Here is a 16,128-nt window from a genome sequence, read left to right as displayed (position 1 = left end):
TGCTTTATATCCAGTTCACTTTTGAAAGCTTAAACATTGGAGCCTTGAAGACTAGAAACTTACTTTTTATTTTGAAATGAAAGGATTCTGCAGAACCTTAATATACCATAAGAGATATATAAATACAGCAATGTCAGGTCTGTAATGAGAAAATACATTGTATCATCTCCCTTTCCTATTCCCCCATCTCCTTACCCCTCACTTTTACAGGGTTTGGGTGAGATTAATCCCACCAGTCACTACGTTCCTTCAGCACAAGAAGTTGCGAGTCCCCTCAGCAGTGACAGGGTTCATCAGAACTACCCCCTCATACTGTAATTGTTTAAATTAGCTATGTGACATTTTGTGACACTTACATTGATTTATGAAATATGTTCTGCAACTAAAACCCCAGCTGCACAAGTACCAAAAATGAGAAAATGCTGGAGTTTAGCATTTATACTGAATAAAATGTCTATCCTGTGCACATAAAATTCATTTGTATTTCACAGCATACAGTTAATGTGATATTCTTTTAATGGAGGGGTGAGCGGAAGCTTTAATACAAATGCTTTCAAGATAAAAGGTCTCTTCAGGAGGAGAGTAATTCTAAGCAAATGCTACAGAGAATTCTTCCCAGGTGTCTGGCTGGTGAGTCTTGCCCACATGCTCAGAGTCTAACTGATTGCCATATTTGGGGTCAGGAAGGAATTTTTCCCCAGGTCAGATTGGCAGAGACCCTGCGAAGTTTTCGCCTTCCTCTGCAGCATGGGGAACAGCTCACTTGCTGGTTTGAATTAAAGTCAATGGTGGATTCTCTGTAACTCAAAATCTTAAAATCAAGATATAAGGACTTCATTAACTCAGCCAGAGGTTATGGTCTTATTTCAGGAGTGGGTGGGTGAGGTTCTGTGGCCTGTAATATGCATGAGGTCAGAATAGCTGTTCATGATTACCCCTTCAGGACTTAAAGTCTATTATCTAAGGGCAAGGTGGATATGATTTTTACAACCCTCTGGCCACCAGTCTCCACCAGCAGGTCGCCCCCCACTGCAGCCAGACGGAAGAAGTTCAGCGACCTGAGTCCCTAGGCAGTGGCTCCCTTCTGCAGCCAGGGGGACAGGAGATCAGTGCTCCCTCCCTCTGGCTCCAGACCCCAGCATCTATGGACCTAGGCAGAGTGCTTTGCCATGCTCCCTGCCACAGCCAGGGAAAGGGGAGCGCAGATCTCCCACCACCTTGGCTGCAGCAAGGAGCCCACACCGGTCTTTTAGCCCCATGGAAATGTGCTCTGTCCCTCAGGGTCCTTAGGCAGCGGCTCCCTTCTTCAGCCAGTGGGAGGGGAGCTGTGGGCCACTTTGAAAGCTCCTGAGGGCCACTTTTGGCCCCCCAGGCCACAGGTTGGAAACTACTGCCCCAACAGGTTGAGTTCAGGATTTACATAAAGAAAATTGACAATTTCTAATAGAGATGTGTGTTTAATGTGTTGCTTTATTTGTCTAGTGACAGTAACAGATGGAAATGGCTCAAACCAGATTAGACACAGGAAAGAAAAAAAGCTACTAACGATTGCAGTACCTGGAGTTGTTTGAGATACGTTGTCCTTATATTTTCCACTCTTGGTGCGTGTGCCCATGCATTTGAGATTGGAATCTTTCGGCCAGCAATGTCATTGAGAGCTACAAATGTGCCCTGAGTTTCCTTGTGCTCTTGTACTGAAGGCACAAAGCAGAGCAGGCCCAGTTCAGTTTCTTCACCAATATAGAATCTAGAGGATGCAGGACTGCACAGTAGTGGAGAGAGAGGGTGGGTCATGGAATATCAAGATGGACGACACGTCTTGAAGAACTCCAGTTACTTGTGAGTCTTGGTGACCAACAAGCAGTAGCTGACGTGAAGGAGGTGCTTGTGCTGCCAAAAGCATCAGGCCTTGCTGCTTCTACCAGGTATTAATGTTCAGTAAAAGGCTGGGCTGAATCCCATGGAGCTGCCCTGCATTGTTTGAAAAGGGAATGCTTTGCAAGGAAGTTGCAGACGCTGCCTGAACCCTAGTGGAGCGTGTGCTAATTTGAGTGGGAGGGATCTAAACCAGCTAGCTCAGGGGTGTCAAACATACAGCCCGCGGGCCGAACCTTTCTGATCCGGCCCGTGTCCGGTCAGTTTTTTTGAGATGTGCTGCTGCCCAAAGTGAGGGCATTGGCACTTAAAGAGATTTCTCTGCCTACAGCATTGCCAGTTTAAGAGTCTGTGAAATGTCTTAAAGCGTCGATGCCGGACGCAGAGAAATCCCTTAAAGCAGCAATACATTCAGTCCGGCAACACGGTCCCCCGTGAAATCCCACCGCCGAAAAGGGCTGATGCTGCGCTGCCAAAAAGGGGAAGATGGGCCAAATTTTTCGGCAGAGGATATTGCATGGCCCCTGTGAAGTGCAATTTATGAGAATTTGGCCCATCACCATCAGCGAGTTTGACACCCCTGAGCTAGCTCATAACAGACCTTAGTACATATTGACGACCACTTGGGGAATCTCTGGGCTGTTATCCCTTGACCCTCCATTCTCTCAGCAAATGCTATCAAAAATTTTGAGAAGTCCTGAAGGATTTGGTCCTTCGCAAGTAAAAAGCTGGGGCCCTGATAGCATCTAAGGTGTGCAGCCAAGTGTTTCTTTGATTATGTACTATATTGTTTATGGACAAACGTTGGTAAATGAACCATTTGGTTCAAATGGAAATCTGTTACTGTTTTAGATAGGGACTCAGCATGCGGCCTGCATGATACCGTATCCCTAAGGAATACAATATATGGAGGCCCAGGCACAAAACCTGTATGTCTCCAATTCTTCTTGCTGATGTAATTGCTACCAAAAAGGAAGTTTTCATAGATAAATGCAATGGGGATCAGGGTGCCAAGGGTTCAAATGGGGACCCCCATTAAACCTGCCAGAACCACATTAAGGTCCCATGAAGGGAGGTTTTCCTACTGTCGGAAAAACAGGAATAAGATCGCTAAGGTATTAAATCATAGCTGGGTGGTGGAAAACTACATAGCTTTCAATGAGAGGGTGATATGTGCAAATGACTGCAAGCTGCACTCCAACAGTGCAAAAGGACAGGCCCAACTTCTTTAGCGAGAGCTAGTCATCCAAGATAGGAGGAAGCTGAGAAGCAGCAGGTTGCAACTGTCATTCATACCAATTCCGGAATCTCTTCCAGTTAACAGCATCAATTAGTGATGTAAAATCTTTCCTGCTTTAGCTCAGGTTGTCCTGGACATCTGAGGAACATGATCTGTCTGACATCCAACCAGTAGCCGAGCAGTGAGGTGTGGGGAGGTTGTATTTGAATGTAAGATGTTCCTGTTGTCCTGAGATAGTAAGTCTAGTGCAAGAGATAAAGTTCATGGTAGACAAATTGATCAAAGCATCAATTCCGGGTACCAAAACTGCCTTGGACAGTGGGCACTCTCATGACGGCTGTGGCAGAATCTTCCTGATCACCGAGGAATCAGAGGGATTGGAGGGTCAGAATACATCCAACCTGGGGACCACTGAGAGAGGACTGTATCTGATAAGTTCCTGCATCCCTGAAACTGAGATATTCATTCTTGTGTGTTGCCAACAGGTCTATTGATGGGTGACTCCATTCCTGGAAAATGGGATGGATTACAAAAGTCTTGATCATTCACTTGTGGTCTGATGAAAATATCTATTCAGGTGGCCTGTAAGAGCATTCTGTAGATCTGGGAGATGAATTGCCACGAGAGATACCTGATGCCAAATATATCAGTTCCATCACTGGACATCTTCCTGATATCATGTGTATGATCGTGTCTCTGCCGGCCTGTTTATGGAAAACATGGCTGTTGAATTGTTGGTCAAAACTAGAATAGTCAGTCCTTGAATCAATGATTGGATTATAGGGATAGCATGAAACTGTAGAGTATCTGACTGAGACGATCTGCAAGACCCAGTGATTTGACATTATCACGTTCCATGACTCCTTGAAAAATTGAAGGTGATACTCAAATGGTGGGGAGGAAAGGTCTAGATTGGATAGACTGATGATAGTGAGACTCCTGACCAACCTGTCAGAAATCCTGATTGGACACAGAAACAGAGTGGCATGGAGCACTAGCTTCGGTGTGAGAGTAGAAAGCATTGGGATTGACAATGCCGAAGTGTCTGGTACCAACATACTCGCTGATGAAGTAGGAGTGGCATCAAGGAGACTGGTACCAATAAGGCTGGTACCACAATAGCCAGCACTGAAGTGCTTCATGTGAAGATAGTACCTGATGCTCTGGCCTCAGTACTGGAGGCAGCTAATTTGAATCCCGAGAAAACACCAGATACCCAGTACCATGATCCGTCAGAGCTCCAGCCCTACCTAGGTCAGGCCATGGAATCTCCTTCAAATATGAGTGGTTAGGTGACTGGAAATTCCCATTGCGGATCTGCCCCTGCTTTTTCCAGAGGATCAATCTCCTTTTTTTTCTGACTACTTAATTTTAACAGGTCCTCTCCTGGATTGGTAACTGGTTAAAAGATAGGAAGCAAAGGATAGGACTAAATGTTCAGTTTTCAGAATGGTGAGAGGTACCTGTTGGTGTCCCCCAGGGATCTGTACTAGGACCAGTACTGTTCAACATATTCATAAGTGATTTGGAGAAAGGGGTAAACAGTGAGGTGGCAAAATTTGCAGATGATACAAAATTACTCAAGATAGTTAAGCCCAAAGCAGACTGCAAAGAGTTACAAAGGGATCTCACAAAACTGGGTGTAAACGCGTCCTTTTGGGGCAGCGTCGGGGTTTCCCCTCTGAGCCCTTTCAGGAGGGGGGGGGCGGATCACTCCTCCGGCCCCGGCCCTAGGCAGGGCGGGCGAGCCAACAGTCTTTCGCCCCGGCCCTAGGCAGGGCGGGCGAGCCAACAAACAATCAGTCTAGCGCCCAGCTCAGAAGCAGGGCTGGTGAGGCCCTAAACAATCAGTCTAGCGCCCAGCTCAGAAGCAGGGCTGGTGAGGCCCCAAACAACCAGTCTAGCGCCCAGCTCAGAAGCAGGGCTGGTGAGGCCACAAACAATCAGTCTAGCAGTGGTGACGGTGAGGAGGGTAAGGTTCTCTCGGGGGCTTGGGAAGGGGGGAGGGGGATGCAGGCCCACCCTTCTCCACTGCGTCCCAGCCCAGGGCCCTGGCAGTGGCAACAGCGTTTGCCATGGGGTCGGTGGGGCTCCGGCCGCAACACGCCGCCCGGGGTTGCCTCTGACTCAGCCCCCGTTTAGGGCTGTCCCTGGGCTCCTTCCTCCCCGTAACCCCAGGTACCTGCTTCCTCCAGGCCGCCAGCAAGTGGTAGTCCCACCAGGCCCTCCTCGTCCACGGGGGGCAGTTCCGGCAACTCCATGGGCTCCTCCTCGGAGGGGAGCTCCTCTAGGTCCTCTGGCCCCCAGGCTGCTGGCAGGGCCGGTAGGTTCTCTGGGTCCCAGGCTGCCGGCAGGGCCGGTAGGTTCTCCGGGTCCCTGGCAGCGGGTAGTCTAGGTGGCTCCTCCTCTGACTCCTGGGCAGCAGGTGACTCGGGGGGCTCCTGTCCGACTCCCAGGTAATGGGGAATTCCGGTGGGTTCTCTGTCAGTCCCCCGTCTGGGGTCGAGACGGGCCTCTCCCCTTCAGCCTGAGCTTCAGGCCCGGTCTGAGCGTGGAGCCTCCAGGGAGACGAGTCCTTCTCCCTCGGCCGTCGCCCTCCGACTGAGTTTGCAGGCCGGGGTTTTAAGGGCCTGGCCCCGCCTCCCTGCTTCCGGTCAGGTGGTGCCCGTCCGGCGTCTGAAGGCCTGGCCCCGCCTCCTTGCTTCCGGTCAGGTGATCTTCTGGGCTCTAGCAGCCAGGGTGGGTTTGATTCTCCCTCTGGGCCTCTTTCAGAGGGGAACCAGCCCTCCCGGCTACACTGGGTGAGTGGGCAACAAAATGGCAGATGAAATTCACTGTTGATAAATTCAAAGTAATGAACACTGGAAAACATAATCCTAGCTATATGTAACCCTTCTGCCAGGTGCACTTGGCAGCAACCAGGGCCGGGTTCAATACCTAGGGATTTCTTTCCAACAATACAACAGAACCGACTCAAGCCCCCATCCAGTCACCTGGGAAATTACACACCACCCCCTGGGCGCCTCCAAAAGGCAATACTTCCCCTCTCGCAAGCACAGAGTCTGAGTGTAGAAAGTAAACCTTCTAATAAAAGGCAGGAAGTAACTCAGCACTAGTTTGGGAAAACAGCACAAGCAGGATTCATAAATATAAAAAGCCATGAGCAAAACCCCCACCCCAGAGTACGTTGGGCAGTGTCCCTTGCCTCTCCCTTCTTGCTTCCCCAAACCCCCACTCACAGTTGTTGTCCATCAGTGATGACCTAGAAGGTGGACCAGAGTGAGTTTCCCTCCCATTGTGCTGGGGGATCAGGGGAGGAGAAGGCACCTTGCTTGCCTTGCCAACTGTCACTGTTGCACCGTTTACTACTCCACCCGCAACCCTGCTGGCTGCGCTGCCAGCAGCTCCACTACACGCTCTGCCACCACTTGCCCTGCCAACGACACCACTAGCCACACTGCCAGCCACTCTGCCAACCATTCTGCTAGCCCCTCTGCTAGCTGCCCTGCCACCACCTGTTTCTACTATGACCTCTGCGGGTCGGTCTCTCGAGGTTCCACCCAGCTCTCAGTGATTGTCAGCTCTCAGTGGGGAAATCTCGGTGCTGAAGCAGGCAGGAGCACTGTCCCACACTAGGTGATGTCAGCATCTAACGAGCACTTAACAAAACAAAAAAGGCTCCTAATGGAATCTTAACTAGCTCTATCTTTGAACAGTGGAAGGGGGAAGGTTAAACTATGCCTGGGGCTCTTAGACAGAGCCCACACTTCCAGGCAAGAATATCTGTCCCCACCCCCCATCCAACTTCACAGGGCTGTGGCGTCCGAACCCCTTGTGTAGCCAGTTCTGTTCAGATGAGAGTTACCCTTCCATCAGAACAGGCTAAGCAGAGTTCTGCTGTCCTTTATAAATACAGTAAGGGGGGACAACATTTCATTACCTCTGCAATTAGCACTAGTGTAACCCAACACCAGCCAAAATGATCATTTGGGCAAAGCAGTCCCATCATGCTGAGCATGTAGGCAGGGCAGGTGTGCTCATGCAAATACAGTCTGGTCCTGAAGCCTTTTTGCCCCTTCTCCTCCCACAGCTAGCTCAGCAGGGAAGAGTTCATTCAGACCTTGTTTACATCTACATATAAAATGATGGGGTCTAAATCAGCTGTGACCACTCAAGAAAGAGATCTTGGAGTCATTGTGGATAGTTCTCTGAAAACATCCACTCAATGTGCAGCGGCAGTCAAAAAAGATAACAGAATGTTGGGAATCACTAGAAAAGGGATAGATAATAAGACAGAAAATATCATATCGCTTCTTTATAAATCCATGTTATGCCCACTTCTTGAACACTGCGTGCAGATCTGGTCACCCCATCTCAAAAAAGATATATTGGAATTGTAAAAGGTACAGAAAAGGGCAACTAAAATGATTAGGGGTATGAAAAAGCTTCCATATGAAGAGAGATTAATAAGACAGAGACTTTTCAGCTTGGAAAAGAGACTAAGGGGGAATATGCTAGAGGTCTATAAAATTATGACTGATGTGGAGAAAGTAAATAAAGGAAGTGTTATTTACTCCTTCTCATAACACAAGAACTAAGGGCCACCACATGAAATTAATAGGCAGTAGGTTTAAAATGAACAAAAAGAAGTATTTCTTCACACAACTCACGGTCAACCTGTGTAACTCCTTGCCAGTGGATTTGTGAAAGCCAAGACTATAATGGTGTTCAAAAAAGAACTAGATAAGTTCATGGAGGATAGGTCCATCAATGGCTATTAGCCAGATAGGCAGGGATTGCTGTTTTCTAAGGACTGGGAATGGCTGACGAGATGGAGCACTTGATGATTACTTGTTCTATTCATTCCCTCTGAAGCACCTGGCGTTGGCTACTGTTGAAAGACAGGATACTGGGCTAGATGGACCATTGGTCTGACCCAGTATGGCCATTCTTACCCAAGTCTGAAGCTGAAATAATCTTAAAAAATGGAGCCCAGGAGCTAGTGAATTTGGAACTCACAGGAAAAATTCTCCAGATATGTGGAACTAGTGCAAGGGGGTCTGCCCTTCCGGGAACAGAGGCCAGCTGCAATAAACTGTCTAACAAAAACATTTTAAGGCATGCCTCCCTAGCCTTTAAGAGCCTTTAAAAAAAAGGACTTATACACCGAGCATTTGTTGGGGATATAGGCTTCCCCAAGACAAAAGAGGCACCTGGTGTGCCCATCATTAACTGGAATTGCCATCTTGCAGAAGAGGCAGTACTTTAAGCCAGGTGATTTAGGATGGGACATCCCTAAGACCTGGTACTGGGAAGATCCTGATGAGAAAAAAAATCAAAATAAGGAAATTAAACTTTACAACACTATTAAAACAACTATCAATACATTTCCAACAGGCAACTCTCCCAACTAGGTATACATAACTACCAGTACTATGTGTACCCCTAACTACAGTTGTTAAGGAAAGGATTGCACTGAGAAGCAGACACTGAGGAGCTCTGTCTCACCTCCATAGGCAATGCGAAGGAAATGAGGGATGGCTGGGCCCACTCTGCCCTTTATGACCTCAGTACGGGAGCATGAGGACACTCAGGGCACACGTGTAATCCCAGTAGACACAGCTGGCGAAAAGACTGATATTGAGTGCACAGGGAGCAAGAGTGGACTATCTATGGACAAGCGCTCAAGGAAGAACTCTACCCAGTACTATCTAGGACCTGAAAATACCAAACAATTAAACTTTATTAAGTTTGACCCAGCTAAGTCCTCTCTGCAGGGAGCAAAGTAAGGGGAGGAAATACCCCGACAACTCTGGGAAAGAGGACCAGCTCTGAAGCCTGCTATTGGCCACTTCCCCTGGAGTCTGAAGAAGCTTCTCCAGGTGAGCTCTGCATGGTCAAGGTGAGCAGGGTTTCCAGGGTAGAGTCAGAGGCAGCTGCTCTCCATCCTGGGCTCCCCTGTGCACGCCAGAGATTTCCCAGGGTGAAATCTGTTCAGGAATGAGCTTTATTTTGAGCAATGTGACCTCCCACCAATATCCTCCCACCACCCCGTCGAGTGACAGGGAGGGTTCAGACAGGTGAGCCCAATAAAAGAGCCCTTGCTAAGAGAACTGGTCTGCCATGGGGAGCAAGGCAGGCACCTGGCAGAACTGCAGGGGTGGTCTTATAAATAAGAAAAATAAATCTTGTGTAAACTGGCTTCTTAAAAAAGCAAATGTAAACACCTTCAGGAAGTAATTGAATCTGTATGCCTATCACCATTGTCCGTACGCATCATCTCCTCTGTCCTGTCCGGTATGGTGAGCTGTGAGATGAAGAACCAAAACGCAACTGGACGTCCTTTAAGCTGAGACAGGTGTCAGCATCCCTATTCTGCACTTCAACCTATCTAAAACACACAGACAACTGGCCAGAGGACACAACAGAACCAAACTACTAACACAGAAATCCTCCGCACTGGCTGGGGAGCAGCTACAGAGCTATGCGGGGGCGTCTGTTTCAGCCCGACAGCTGAAGGAGCTCTGCACCGCCTCAGTGTATCCTTGCTGTGAGGAACCAGGAGGGAATTGGACGATCCATATGGAGGCAGTTCCTCTGGCCCCACTCTGCCTCTGCTGCACAGGAAGCTCTCAAAGTTGGGCTTTACATCCTATGGGGAGAAAGGAGACACATCCCTTCACAGTTCCCCAAAATCCAGCCTTTGAACAAAAAAATAAAATAAAAAAAATACAACCCACACCAGTTTCATTGCCATGGAAACTTCCTCAGTCACAGAGTTGGGGGCTGGACTTGCCCCTTAGCACAAGAATTGCTTTCCATGGCTGTCCTGAGTCCTGGACCTCTCAGGCTTGATAATAACCACAGATAAAATTAACCAGCATGTGCTTATGTGCTCCATGAATTAATGATTCATCCACAGAAGTCACAGAACCATAGGGCTAGAAAGGACCACAAAGGTCATCTAATCTAATACCCTGCCAAGATGCACGATTTGTCATGTCTAAATCACCCAAGACAGGTGGCTATCCAACCTCCTTTTGAAAACCTCCATTGAAGGAGCTCCCATGACCTCCCGAGGTAGACTGTTCCATTGTCCTATTGTTCTTACAGTTAGCAAGTTTTTCCTGAGATTTAAGTTAAATCTGCTGTAGTTTGAACCCACCGTCTCTTGTCCTGCCCTCTGTGGCAAAACAGAACAATTTTTCTCCATCTTTTTCATGGCATGCACCAATGAATGCCCTACTCTACAAATACAGAACTTGGCACAGTCTATAACCAACCAGCAGGGACAATGACAGGACAGAAGAAGTAACACAGCAAGTTCCAGATATTAAAGAGGAATCATTCCTCCAAAAACCTCAGCTCATAGCCCAGTATACTGAAAAGAATGTTTCTTGGTCCTACTGCTGAAAAATGAGGGTAGGCCATTTGCTTACCTGAAGGTACCTGGGAGGTTTGAGAACAGACCTGCCAGCAGCCCATATATAATTAAAGGAACAGTCTAGCTAGTAAAGACCAAGAAGGGGGAAGTGAGGCCAGCTATCCATCCCTCAAAAACATTGGTAAGGAAGAGACAGAGGCCTACCCAGCCAAGTTACCTGTACAGGAGATTACTCGTGGGCAAAGAGGGAGCCTGTGTCTATTGGAAAGAGGCGATCCAATACAGAAGAGGCAAACAACGAGCAGAAATCATCTATCCCCAGGATGCTAGAGAAGTTGAAGATATCTCTCTCCTCCCTTTCTGCTAGTACTGGGAGAGGGCAGAAGGGCTGGCAAACAGTGGCAGACCTTTCCCTCCTTTGGACTCCATGATGGAAGATGCTAGCCTCTTTCCTCATTCCTTCCTGGTGGGTCCTGAGGAAAAGGATAGCAGCTAAAGGATCTTCTTTCCCCACCTGAGGCTGTCTCTTTCTCTCTGCATCATTGGGAGGACAACTCTCAGATGCTGGGAATGCTCCTATTTCAGGACTGAAGCCATCAGCAGGAAGTCCCATTTTGCCAGATGGAAATGGAACTCAACCTCCCCACCCCCGAACATTTAGTTTAGTTCTCAGTTTAGAACCCACAACGTTCAAATGGGCAGCAAAACTACCTCACTGACACGCCAGCTAAAGAAGCGATTGAACTGTTTTAACTTCTAAGTGATGTGAAGTTAGCCCGAGAAGTCATGAGTTGAATGCAGGAATTATTGGGTGAGGTTCTATGACTTGTGGTATACAGGTGCTCAAACTAGATAACCACAGTGGTCCCTTCTGGCCTTAAAATGTATGAAAAGGCTCAGTCTGGGTTTGAATCAAATGTTAGGCAAAAGATTTGAGTCAGTTCTCATGTTATCCAAATCATTTTGCTGTAACTGCCCTTCCACGGCAGCCCATTTAGGTACAAATGGCAGAAATCTAACCTTACAGTGGAACTCCTGCCGTCCAGAGTGTTGTTTACAATGCAGGCAGAACTATTTTTCTGGGATGTGATCCCAAACGTGTGAAAGGATGTAATCAGGTACCCGGTAAGATAATCAATCGCCCGCACAGTACTGAGAATGTATTTTGAGATAAAGCACTACATGTACAAACAAAACTGAAACGCGCACTACAGAGGTATGTGGCAAGCCAAATTGCTCAGAGGTGAGTTTTGTTTGACAAACTTTATTCCAACAGAAAGTTCCCCCATATTAGGTAGAGGGTTTTGCCATTAGATCCTGCAGCATTTAAGCCATTTTAACAGAGCCATTGAAACAATCATTAGTGCAGTTTGTGGGTCACTACTTATGTAGGTAGGCAATGCTTTAATCTTAAGAAACCAGGTAGCGTTTAGCTCAGAGATGATCCACTTATGAAAGAATAAAAGGAACAGCAGTGTTGGACTAATTCTTCCATCAATGGGAGAGTTTTGTGTTGTGTGGGATAAGCTATAGAAAAATTAACATTAACTAAATACATTGCATTAAAAAATTAATGTTATAAAATCAGTAAAGAGACTTAAAATTCAGTACCCTTTGAATTACTACTGAGAATTAACTTCAAATGGCGATAACAGTCAAGTTTGCTTCACATAAGTGACAGATGTTTGTGAAGACATTCTCTGAACAATTACAAAGGAGTTACCCCAGTCCACTGTGTATAATGTAGATTCTTTTTATTTCTTCGTTTTTGAGGAATCCTTCATTAAGAGTCCCCAGCCATGTCATGGAAAATGGTGGCTGTGGGTTCCTCCTATGCTCTGCTCTTAAGGGGAGGGCTGAGAGGCTGTTTATGCTGCCCCCTAGTAGGGTGATGCAGTGACCCATGTAAACAAGGAGTGGGCTGGAGATGCTGATTGGAGCCCAGGAGAAGCTAAAGCTGAGCCCAGGGGAAGGGTTAGTGTTGGAAGAGAAGATGGAGACTTGGGAGGAAGGGCTGTGTCCAGTGAGACTGGGTTGGAAGATTTGTTATGTTTGTTTGAACTGGGCTGCTATTCTGGAATCACAGGGCTTTTATGTGACTTACCTAGAAGGCTGTCACTTCAGTAACTGAACTGCACTGATGGCAAGAGACTCATCAAAGATGAGGGGAAACTGAGGCAGAGGATAGGCCCATACCCAGACTGGGTACATCCAGTTTTACTGGGGTTCTCAAATTTTTTGTCATAGCACTGACCACATTGCAGAGAGTGTTTTGCACATGACTCCTCTCTCATTTGTGATCAGATAATATCCCTGTGGCAACTACAGCAATTGCGTCCATAAAAAAGTTATGTTAGGAAGATACATGTTCTTCCCCTTTCTGACCACACACGATTCCCTGCTGCTTGACTCCCCTTCTCCCCACTCCACACTTCCCTCTTGTTGGTCCCCTACTTTTTTGTTCCTCTGGACATACTACCCAGCTGCCTCGCTCCCTTCTCTCCTGATGTTTTGCTTCCTCTCTTCTCTTCGTACAGTAATGATCATTAGTGGAGACGCTCCGCCTCCTCATTTCAAACTGCTTTTCCAAACCTCAGGTTTCTTCTTTTCAGTTAAAATCCTGGACACTTGTAGGAGAACCTAGGAGGAGATTCAGCAGTACATGACCACGGACCACAGTTTGAGAACCACTGTACTAACTATATCCATAAGTCATGCCTATTCGGTGCCACACTCTTCATGGACGAAATTCTGCTCTGACTTACTGTATATCCAATGTAACCCCCATTGGATTCAATCAGGTTTCACAAGATGTAAGTCAGTGCAGGATTTGACCCACTCTTGTCTACACAGACAGGTGCTCTCTAGCAGCGAACAGTAAAACTAGCAAAAGGGCTCTTAGGGCCTGTTCCCAATCCCATTGACTTCAGTGGGAGTCTTTCCATGAACTGCAGTGGGCTTGGATCACTCCCCTCCGTCTCCAAGGTAAACATCTTTTTGCCACTCCATCAGTTCCCCTGCTCTGCCCGTCCCCAGGACTTACACTAACCTATATGGAGGTTACATCTCCAAGCCGGTAAATGAACAAAAGCTATGGATGTGCTGCAATCAGAGGTGTGACTGCAGCACATTTAGACAGGAAAGCTAGCTGTGATCTAGCTAGTGTGAGCACCAGCATCAGTGAAGCCACAGCAGCCTAGGCTTCCGCATGGGCTAGGCACCTGAGTCTGTACCTAGGGTCCTAGGTAGCTTATACAGTCTGTGCTGCTTCTCTGTTACCGGTACCTTAGCTAGCTCTGGTAAATTGTGGCTTCATGGAAGTTAATGGCAAAACTCCCACCTACTTCAGTGGAGCCAGGATTTCACTCAAGGCTTTCTTATCTCTATCAACACCATTCTAATTCTTCTTTATCATTTCACAGCCCTTCTGTGTTGACCACAACTTTATTGCATACACTCAATCTGTATTTGCTTTCCCTGGCAGATTGTTGAACTATCAACTTAGCTCAGTTCCACTGTAATAGCAGTCACAAAAATTACAGAATAAAATGGGCCCCTCGTATTATTCAGATTTTGTCAGACAAACAAAACAAAAAGCTTGTTTTATTGCCCTTCAGTGTGTATTGTTTCTTATGGTAGATGTACAGGATGCTACATCAAATTGCCTGGCTTGCTTTAACTTTACGAGACCAGCTCTGAAATCAGATATTTCCAAGAGAAATACGTGCCAAGGGGATGACCGCACAAGGTACTGAACACCTTCAAATGCCAACTGACTTCAATGGCAGCTGAGGAGCTTAGTAATTCTCAGAAGCACTTGGCAACATGCAGAACAGGCCCTAAAGGTATTTGCTACCTTACAAGTTATTACATTGTGTGTCTTTACATGGGAAGTGTTTTAGATCCTGTACCCCTGGGGGAATGCAGAGCTCTTCCAGGGGATACATCAACTCACCTAGATATATACCTAGTTTTACAACAGGCTACATAAAAAGCACTAGTGAAATCAATACAAACTACAATTTCATACAGACAATGACTTGTTTACACTGTTCTATATACGGAAATGTAAGTACAATATTTATATTCCAATTGAATTATTTTATAATGATATGGTAAAAATAAGAAAGTAAGCAATTTTTCAGTAATAGTGTGCGGTGACACTGTTGTATTTCTGTGTCTGATTTTGTAAGCCAGTCGTTTTTAAGTGAGGTGAAACTTGGGGGTACTCAAGACAAATCAGATTGCGGAAAGGGGTACAGTACTCTGGAAAAGTTGAGAGCCACAGTTTTATATCATAAAGTTGGACAGGAAATAGTTCAGACCTGTTCTGTAAAGAGGCAATGACTATGCAACCCAGTAGCAAATGGCTAGTCAACCCTTAAATGACCAAGTTAAACAAGACACAGCTTAGCTCATTAGCTTGCCTGCTCCCCAGTTCAGAGCTCCCATATATGAACCAAAGAAAACAAACTGGAAGGAGCAGGGTTTTACAGTTTAGTAAATAACAAAATCCCTTTTCTGCATCTTTTTCATTGTTTTTGAATTTTAGAACTATGATAAATACATTAAACAAATTTGCTTTGCTTCACAGTAATCCCATCCAAGAGCCCAAATGGTCTTTGATTCTGACATACACACCGAAATATAAATCAGATAAGCAACCATCTATGAGTTTTGCTGTATGTTTTTCTTTGTATACTCTGTCTTCTCAAAGTGATAATGATGTTTCCCTGAAATAAAGTGTTGAATTGAATATGAACATAAAAATGGAAATGAAATAAATTCTCCTTCTCCCTCTTGCAATAGGATTGTCGGTCTGAAAATACAGAAATAGAGCATTTGATAAATAACCACTCACCCTTCCTCTCAAGGGGATAGACTGAGCCTTCAGGCCCAGCCATCCATAAAGCTCAGGAGGAGTGGAAGAGTCAATTTCTTCTGACAAAGCGTCTGTGTATGTGGCAGTTTATGGATCACTCTGGTATAAAATTTGGATTCTCACATGTATGTTTCCCTTCTCTTTCCTAGGGGCAGCACAGACACATGCCTGTTATCTGGCAGTAGCAATTATATTTAATTTGAAAGTATTGATAGGTCTGCAGTCATGACCCAGAGGAGATGGATGAGGTAGAGGTAACATATACCAATTTCAAATATTGGACACATTCAGAAATTGGAGGATTTTTAAAATGGCACATACTCCCTGCTACTGTCAGAGAGTGAGTGTTAAAGAAAAGGTCTTGTGGATATATCTTGATATGAATTTGACCCAAGCAATTTAACCATTTTCATTAATCCATGCTGTAATATATTAATCTTTACAAATATCACATTAGGTAGAAGAGAGCAACTGGAATAATGTTAAATACAATTTACTAGGGAGCACTTGATTCTTGTGTGCAATATGTGCTTGCATGGCAATGAGATGATTATTTATAAAATGCCCAAAAATGTGGCAGGTATCTCACTGAACTTATAAAAGAAATGGTCCCTTCCTGAAGAACATACAATCTACTTTCAGACATGATGTACACGAAGCATGAAGGATGGTCAGTACTTAATTTCTAATGAAAGAGATACCGGGGCTCAAGTAATTACGTGCCAGGGCTCAAACAATTTTTTTCCT

This window comes from Emydura macquarii, unplaced genomic scaffold (genome assembly GCF_026122565.2).
Source record: "Emydura macquarii macquarii isolate MOO-44397 ecotype Brisbane River unplaced genomic scaffold, CSIRO-AGI_Emac_v2 contig_2734, whole genome shotgun sequence".
Classification (NCBI taxonomy): Eukaryota; Metazoa; Chordata; order Testudines; family Chelidae; genus Emydura; species Emydura macquarii.
This window is presented reverse-complemented; position numbering follows the sequence as displayed.